Source organism: Carassius carassius, chromosome 19 (assembly GCF_963082965.1).
Source record: "Carassius carassius chromosome 19, fCarCar2.1, whole genome shotgun sequence".
NCBI lineage: Eukaryota > Metazoa > Chordata > Actinopteri > Cypriniformes > Cyprinidae > Carassius > Carassius carassius.
Window position 1 is genome coordinate 24,197,071 of NC_081773.1, and position 8,576 is coordinate 24,205,646.

General features: G+C 45.0%; 1 protein-coding gene across 2 annotated transcripts in view; it reads right to left on the reverse strand.

Annotated features, from left to right (window-relative positions):
- LOC132095431 (receptor tyrosine-protein kinase erbB-4-like) overlaps window positions 1-7,190 on the reverse strand; it is a 361,887-nt gene extending 354,697 nt beyond the window's left edge. The window contains exon 1 of one of the 2 annotated variants that reach the window (XM_059500422.1): window positions 7,146-7,190. The gene's annotated coding sequence lies outside the window, so the exon portion shown is untranslated. The remainder of the gene's footprint in view (window positions 1-7,145) is intronic. The other variant, XM_059500423.1, reaches the window with a different exon arrangement.
- Window positions 7,191-8,576: the final 1,386 nt, after the last annotated feature.

The window sequence follows — 8,576 nt, forward strand, 5'->3', positions numbered from 1 at the left end:
AAATCTTATTGGCTAACGCAAGCTGGGGACAGCTGGCCAATTGATGGGAAGCATGCAAATACTGACAGGTCAGCGGGCAGTATAAAATGCATGGGAGCCAAAATTACGTCAGAATCACGACTGAACGCTAGCACAGCTGATCAAACAGCGACCATGGAGGCTAACGTAATGTCTCGTTCCCGCCTCTCAGGAAACCGAGGTTATGATAGTAACCGGAGACGTTCCCTCTCGAGGCAGTAACTCAACATTACGTCGGCTAAGACGTATATGGGAACAGTATAAAATCCCGCCGTGAGAGCAGTGAAGATAAGCCCTGAACGGAGTCAATCACCCCCACACATAAGCAAGACAGTTCTAGCCAATGGCCGTGTCGCTAAGAGTGCTTGAATCTGATAGGCGGAACTAGACCAATGAGACATCTGCTCCAACCCTAACAAAATTTGCATAACTTAAAGCAATAAATCGAAGTCTGCACCAACTAGGGCAGACACAACGCAATAAGCACTCAAGCATGAAAGTTAAACAGAGTCGACGGCGTAGAAGGTGACAACTGCATAAACCATATAAACCATAACACAGAGTTAGCAGCCATGGTAACTACTGTATAGCTGGATATAACAAAATGAATACAACTTAACTCACCGAAAGTACATGTGACGCTACAGAGGGTACATCCAGCTTGTAAAACCTGGCGATTGTGTTCTGGGAAGACCAGCCAGCAGCAAAACATAAATACATAAATACATAAAAACATAAATAAAAACCTTAACCACAATCGAAGCTAAGGGCTCGAACGGTAGTAAGAGATAGAGCCCTCAAAACTAGAGCCAAATCCCATGGCGGCACGGAGGGCGGCCATGAAGTACACAATCTCCTTGCTCCCCTGAGAAAACTGATTACCAGAGCGTGCTTACCAATCGTTTGCCCGTCAACCGGGGAACGAAAAGCGGCAATAGCGGTCACAGGGCTAAGGACACCGCTTCCAATTCCAAACGGTTTATGTGCCACCTTCTCTGTGACTCCGACCACAGGCCTGAGGCAAGTACGCCCAGACGCACTGCTCCCCAGCCTGAAGTAGACGCGTTCGTAGAGAAAAGAACTCATGGGCTGAACATATCCGGGCTGTTCCACGGTCTCAGAGTGCTGACGCAACTGTGAATGACCGTTATGTGCTTGTGGACCGAAGACCATGCCCTCGGCGGAACTCGAGTTACAGCCAAAACTGTAGCGGCCGCAATGTAGCAGACCCAGATGGCACACTGAAGAAGCTGCCGCCATCAGGCCCAGAAGCCTCTGAAATTCCCTCAGTGAAAAGACGATGAAATGCTCTAGAGAGAGATGGGCTCGCATAGCCATTGAGTCCAAACATATTCCCAGATATGTTACAGTCCGACTCGTAAAAAAACACGCTCTTTGCATATTCACACACAGTCCCAGCGTATCCAAACGGCGAAGCATTGTTTCCACGTGACTGATAGCACATCTCTTGAGTGGGCTAAAATCAGCCAATCGTCCAGATAATTCAACATGCGCATTCCGCTCGATCTGAAGGGAAATTTCGCTCTATCGCTCCCTCTTGAGCAGATTAAGAACTTCCTGTCGCAGAACAGGACGGTTTTGGAGCAAAGTCAGTGACGGGACCATGCCATTGAAGCGGGGAGGTCTGCGTTTGAATTGGAGAGAATATCCGTCGTGAATTATTCCCAGTATCCATGGTGAAATGCCCGGGATAGCCCACCTACCGTCCATGAAATGACACCAAAGACGCGTTAGGTCTACATCCACTGATGGCTTGTTTTGACCAGAGCCCCGGCCCCGCCCCCGCGAGGCTAGAAGCACTGGCGGGAGAGCGGTTTGCATCGGCTATATAATGGTGTGGCACTCTTGCTCCCTCGAGTGGCCATTATAATCATGGGTTGTGGCTCTGCCTGAGACAGGGCGAGTGACACAGTGTTGGGTGCAAGAATTTGGATACATGCTTCTATTGTAAAATTTTACTCACACAAACAGCATTTAAACACATATAGCAATCGTCACCCATAGTGACATGATGCATGATGCATGTGTTTTTGTGGTGTTGGCACTCTCGCGCCCTTGCGAGGCCATTATAATCATGGGCTGTGGCTCTGCACTGTTCTGAGACAGGGCGAGTGACACAGTGTTGAGTGTAAGAGGAAGTAAAGCTTCTTTTGTTGATTGTATACATGCTTTTATTGTGGAACTCACACAAACAGCATTTAAACAGACATACCAATCGTCGCCCGTAGTAACATGGGGGACATGATGCATCTGAACAGGGAGAGTGACACCGTGTTTATGTGGTGTTGGCACTCTCGCGCCCTCGCGAGGCCATTATAATCATGGGTTGTGGCTCAGCGCTGCTATGAGACAGGGCGAGTGACACAGTGTTGAGTGTAAGAAAAAAAAAGCTCTTTTGTTGATTGTGTACATGCTTCTATTGTGGAACTCACACAAACAGCATTTAAACACACATAGCAATCACCCGAAGGAACATGGCGCTTGGGGGCGGGGCCTCCCGCACACTCACTCTTTCACTTTATCGGTCCGTCAGGGAGACAGCTCGGTGGCCAAGGATGGCGCGCTGGCTCTCTCGTGGCGCGGGGTCCTCAACTGACCCTGACGTTTCCTCCCAGGCTCTTACCACTGTTGGTTTCGGCCGAAACGAGCGTCTGGTTCAGAGCGGGGTGCCAAGGCGGGCTGTTTTAGCTGGTCTTAGAGCCTGACGAGGTGCAGAAGAGCGGAACCTTGCAGATGATGACTGGAGTGAGCGATGGGGCATCACGTGGCTCATCGCCTTGGCGCGCTTTCTGCGTCTCTGAGAAACGCTCCATGACTCCATGGCGTCACCAAAGAGGCCGGAGGGAGCAATTGGAACGTTTAGGAGCGTCCTACGGTCCGCATCTTCCAGGTCAGCTAGGGTAAGCCATAGGTGCCTATAAGGACAACCATGAGCCCCATGAAACGGCTGAGCAGAGCGCTTAGTAGCCATCAGCGCGAGATCAGTTGCCGCGCGCAGATCCCCGATGACGTCAGCACTACTGTGCCGCCATCTGCCTGAAACACCTTGAGTATTCCCCTGGCATGAAGAGCAGAAGCTGCCTTCCCTCAGAACTATAGGCTTTGTCTGTCTATGGGCCGTGAACCACACGGCTTGGAAGGCAGGCTGTGGTACGAACCCAATGCAGAGGGAGACGGGCACAGGTGCGCGGTAACAGTCTCCTCGACGGGGGGAGGGTTTCCGCCCCGTCCACATGCATGAACATGGCCTGCGTGGCAGAGTGGGTGCGTGCCGATTGGGGTGCAGCCCACGACTTCACCACGAGCTCTTGCATGCCTTATTGCCATCTGGCAGCAGCTCGACTGGAGGAGCCACGAGTCCAGCTACCTTTCACAGGCTCGTCAGGTGCGTTGCAAGCGAGACCCAGCTCCGTGACGGCCTTTCTGAAGACCCTGATGAGCTCCTCCTGGTGGTCTGCAGGGCCCTCTTGGTCGGGGCGGTCCCACTGAGACGGCCAAACCTTTTCCGACGTTTTCCGCCGATGTCAAACTCGTCTTCGGGCGGGGGAGGGCCCACCAGCGGCTCGCTAGCAGCAGTGGGCCTCATTCCCGCTGTTTTCCAAGCCACTCTGGCTCTGATGGCGCGCATTGGCAGCTCGGCACAGTGGGCGCACGTGTGGTCCATGTGAGGCTCCCCGGCAGGTCACACAGAACTGGTGAAGGTCCGAATCTAGCAGTAGCAGCCATCGGATGCGGAGAGGAAAAACAGGGTGAGTAGTCCGCTATTGCAACTTCCACGATGACTTAGATAAGACTTCTAGCGTGAAAAAAGAGATTCTGACGTAATTTTCGCGCCCATGCATTTTATACTGCCCGCTGACCTGTCAGTATTTGCATGCTTCACGTCAATTGGCCAGCTGTCCCCAGCTGGCATTAGCCAATAAGATTTCAGCGAAAGTGGAGAAGGGAGGAGTTCCCATATACGCCTTAGCTGACGTAATGTTGGGTTACCGCCTCGAGAGGGAACCAGCCTCATAAAGTTTCAATCTCCGTGCTTTGACTGTAGGGATGGTGTTCTTGGGGTCATAGTCAGCATCTCTCTCCCTCCAAACACAGCGAGTCAAGTTATTGCCAAAGAGCTCAATTTTAATCTCATCTGACCACAGCACTTTCTCCTAAGTCTTCTCTGAATCATTTAAATGTTCACTGGCAAACTTGAAATTGGCCTTCTTGACCAGGGGAACCTTGTGGGTGCTGCAGGATTTCAGTCCATTGTGGTGAAGTGTGTTACCAATGGTTTGCTTGGTGACTGTGGTCCCAACTGCCTTAAAATCATTAAGAAGCTCCTCCCGTGTAATTCGGGGATGATCCTTCACCTTTCTCATGATCATCCTTACCCCGTGAGGCGTGATCTTGCACCAACACTGATTGATGGTTGTTTTGTATTTGTTCCATTTCTGAATAATCGCACTAACAGTTGTCTTCTCACCAAGCTTCTTGCTGATGGTCTTGTAGCCCATTCAAGCCTTGTGCAGATCTACAGTCTTGTCTCTGACATTCTTTGACAGCTCTCTGATCTTGCCCTTGGTGATATGAGAGGTTGGATTGGAAGATACAGATTGTGTGGACAGGTGTCTTATACACCTAACGAGCTGACATTAGGAGTAACTTCTTCTGTGTTCCACGTGGGCACATTACCAATCTGTGGGAGCCTGAATTCTTGCTGGTTGGTAGGGGATCAGATAAGTATTTCACTCACTGAAATGCAAATCAATCTCTAAACTTTATATAATGTGTATTTTCTGGATTTTTTGGTTGGTATTCTTTCTCTATGCATTAAAATAAACCTACCGAAAAAAAAAAAAGTGACAGACCCCTCAAACTTACAAAATCAGCAGGGTATCAAATAAATATGTATGAATGTATATCTGTGTGAATAAGAGAGTGAGGGAGTCTATAGTTTGGCTAAGAGCTGATTTATAATTGCAGCCTGTGTGAAGATGTTGTCAATTGGGTTTTAAATTACTAATAATTTTCACTGGGACCGTCATATGACTCAATGGAATTACTGGCTAACAGACTGAAGAAATATAATTGTAATGATTCATACGGGTTCTACAAAAGCGCTTCTGCTTGTTAATTTAAGTGTGCTTCAGTTTAACAGCGATCTTGTGACTCCAGATCAAAAAGATGATAGCAGGATTTGCTATAGGATGCTGCCATCTTCAGGATTACAGAGGCACTACAAAAAGTGTGATAAAAAAAAAGTGCTCAACGTCAGCAGAACATGAAACAGTCGACACAAATACTTTAGTATTAAAGGAACACAAATGTACATTTTCCATTGTTAAAAAGTTCTGCCAAAGATATAAATAGTTATTTAGAAAATATGTATAAAATAAAGACTCATCAAACCATAGAATTGACAGAGAGGGGGAAAAAAGTATTAAAGGAATATTTCACCCACAAATTAAAATTTGCAATGGTTTAAAGTTTTGTTCATTGTAAAACTGTTACAATGAGCAAACAATCTCATCTACATCTTGGATGGCCTGAATTACTAAATAAAATAAAAACATTTGAGTAAACTATTCCTTTAAGAGAGTTTGACAGTTGCTGGTATATTTACAGGATAGGTTTGAGATACAACCAAACTAAGCCAATATACACTTTTTATTTACCCTTTTAGAGCTTTGTGTGTGCGTGTGAGTGAGTGAGTGAGTGAGTGAGTGAGTGAGTGAGTGAGTGAGTGAGTGAGTGAGTGAGTGAGTGAGTGAGAATGGAAAGAACTGTCACATTTGGATGACTATTACTTCAAAACATAAATGTACTTCTGTATTGCTTGTGAAATGATGACATCTGCTGGACACTTTGGGAAAACACTCCACTAGTTAGGTAATGTAAAAAAAAAAAAAAAGAAAAAAAAAAACTAAGAAAACCAGAGACTAAAGTTTAACAGAAGAATAAAAAAAGAAAGTCTCTACCACTTGGAGGCAGCATCAGACTTTGGTAAACTAGAGTTTTTTGTACATTCCTCCAGTTATGAAAACTGCTTCTGTACCCATGTCACACACCATTGCATTTTGAAGTCAGACATAAAAAATAAAAACAATTTACAATGCAAGATGCAGAGACAAGTTAACACCGAAAGGTCAGTTCCAGCTTGTTACATAATTACACCAGTTATCTTTATCGTTAAGGTAAAGTGGGCCACTGAGAAGACATGCACATGTTTTTCTCACAGATGAAAGGGCTAAAAACCCCACTGTGAGTCTCTATAAAAAGACAAGAGCGCAGTCCTGCGGTCTCGGGTTGGCTCGGTGTATAAGGACCCGATGGTTCACATTCACAGCTATCACTATTTCTGTACTGATAAAGAAGGGTAACACCAGCTCGTCATGTGTGAACGCTCTCACATGTATCTGTACAAACTGGATCACACGCTTGACTTTGTATGGCTATGTATTTGTAAGCGTGCAGAAGTTTGCGCATGTGCGTGAGTGATTTCGTCTATGCACAAGTGTCAGTTTGTTTCAGTAGGCTTACATTAAGATTTTCCACTATCACACAATTAAGTCACTCCCACCACTTAACCTCCAGCAGCATCCCGACTCACACAATTTCCTAATTATTCAACCTACTTCTTTTGTGATGAAAGGCCCACGGCCACAGACAGAAACTCACGGTCATGCTCATAGTCAGTTCCTTGAAGTGGAGGCCATGGTTGAAGAAACAGTTACCAACTAACGGCACATACAAACCACAGTCTTTATACTGTATGCTCACCACAAATCAACTGTTCTTTTATATTTAATAGTGTCATTATTTATGAACTTATCGTCATCACCCAAAGCAGAGAGGATGAATGAGCCATAATATTGAACATTGAATCACGTTGAATGGGACACAATAAGATTCAACTTCTAGCCACGTTTAGCTAACTTAAATAGACTATCTGCACTATGTGTAAGTAAAATAATTTGCTTTGGGTTTTGTCTTAAACCTCTGCCATCAACTAAGTCCTAAATGAGCTATCTCACATTTTATAGATGCTACACAATTCAGGAAAATGCCAGATTAAAGTTTAAAAATCGCCAGTTAACTAAATGTAAAACTTGAAAGCTCACCTTTCAAACAGTAGCCGACGCAGATGACGTCATCGGAAGATTCCCAAACTACATTGTGATTGGTCTTCTTTCTAATATCTGTTTATATACTGAATTGTGATTCGTTTGTTTTTCTTGTAAGAGAACCGGTTCGTTCGGACGACTCGTTTCAATAAATCGGTTAAAAAAATGATTCACCGATTCCAGGGTTGACAACTTTTAAGTTCAAAGTTCATCTTGGAGTTGGGGGGGGGGGGGGGGGGTCGATCTCGATTCGATATCCATTCATATGTGTATATACTGTAAAAATTTAAATTCAGTATTTGCTTGCATTTATTGTGTGTAATTATACGAGTAATTCATAAATAATAATAGTTCATTATATTTATATAGCGCTTTTCTGCATTTCTAAGTAAGCACTCAAACACTGCATCATCCTCGTCCAACACCAGTGAAGCGATGGCAGACATAATGCGCCAGAACGCCCACCACACACAAGCTTATTGTTGGAGAGGAGACAGAGTGATGAAGCCAATTAGTAGATATGGGAATTGTTAGGAGGCCATTATGGTTAGAGGCCAATGGGCAAATTTGGTCAGGATGACGAGGTAACACCTCTACTCTTTTCAAAACATATCCTGGGATTTTTAATGTCTCATCCTAAAGACGTGCTTTCTGACAGTATAGTGTCCTCGTCATTACACTGGGGCGTTAGGACCAACACAGACCACAGGGTGAGCACCCCCTGCTGGCCTCACTAACACCTCTTCCAGCAGCAACCTATCGTTTTCCCAGGAGGTCTCCCATCCAGGTACTGACCAGGCGCAACCTTGCTTAGCTTCAGTGGGCAAACAGTCTTGGGCTGCAGGGCGATGTGGATGCTGGTTAAATGCCTATTAAAAAGGATGTAGACCTAAGTTAATAACTTTTTAAATTTCTCATTTAAAAATCTAGTGTTTAATCATGTTTAAATATTTATTCAAATGAAGAACTTAAAAAAAAATAAGCAACTATGACCTGCAATATTCTAGATATATTTACTAAAGATCCATAGAGGTTCCTAGGACCATAAATATTGCACATATAGTATTTAGTACCAAAACATCTCCTAAAAATCTAAAATAAATATTATTTAACTAAAATATGCAACAATTATGTAACTGAAAAAAATATATATTAAGCTGTATGGTCACATTATAAGTAAGCAGTGCCTGAGAGTTAAGAAAACGTCTCAGGTTATGAATGTAACCATGGTTCCCTGAGTAGGGAACGAGACACTGCGTTCTCTAGGGGTTGCTATGGGGAACACCTCGCCGTGACCCGTGTCTGAAGCATACATTGAAAAAACACCAACAAGTTGGCCGGCGACAGCCCCTGACATCACTACCGGTGCGACTATAGATAAATAGGCGCCAAGAGAACACGTCATTTTCCATGGCTCTGGCTTTAACT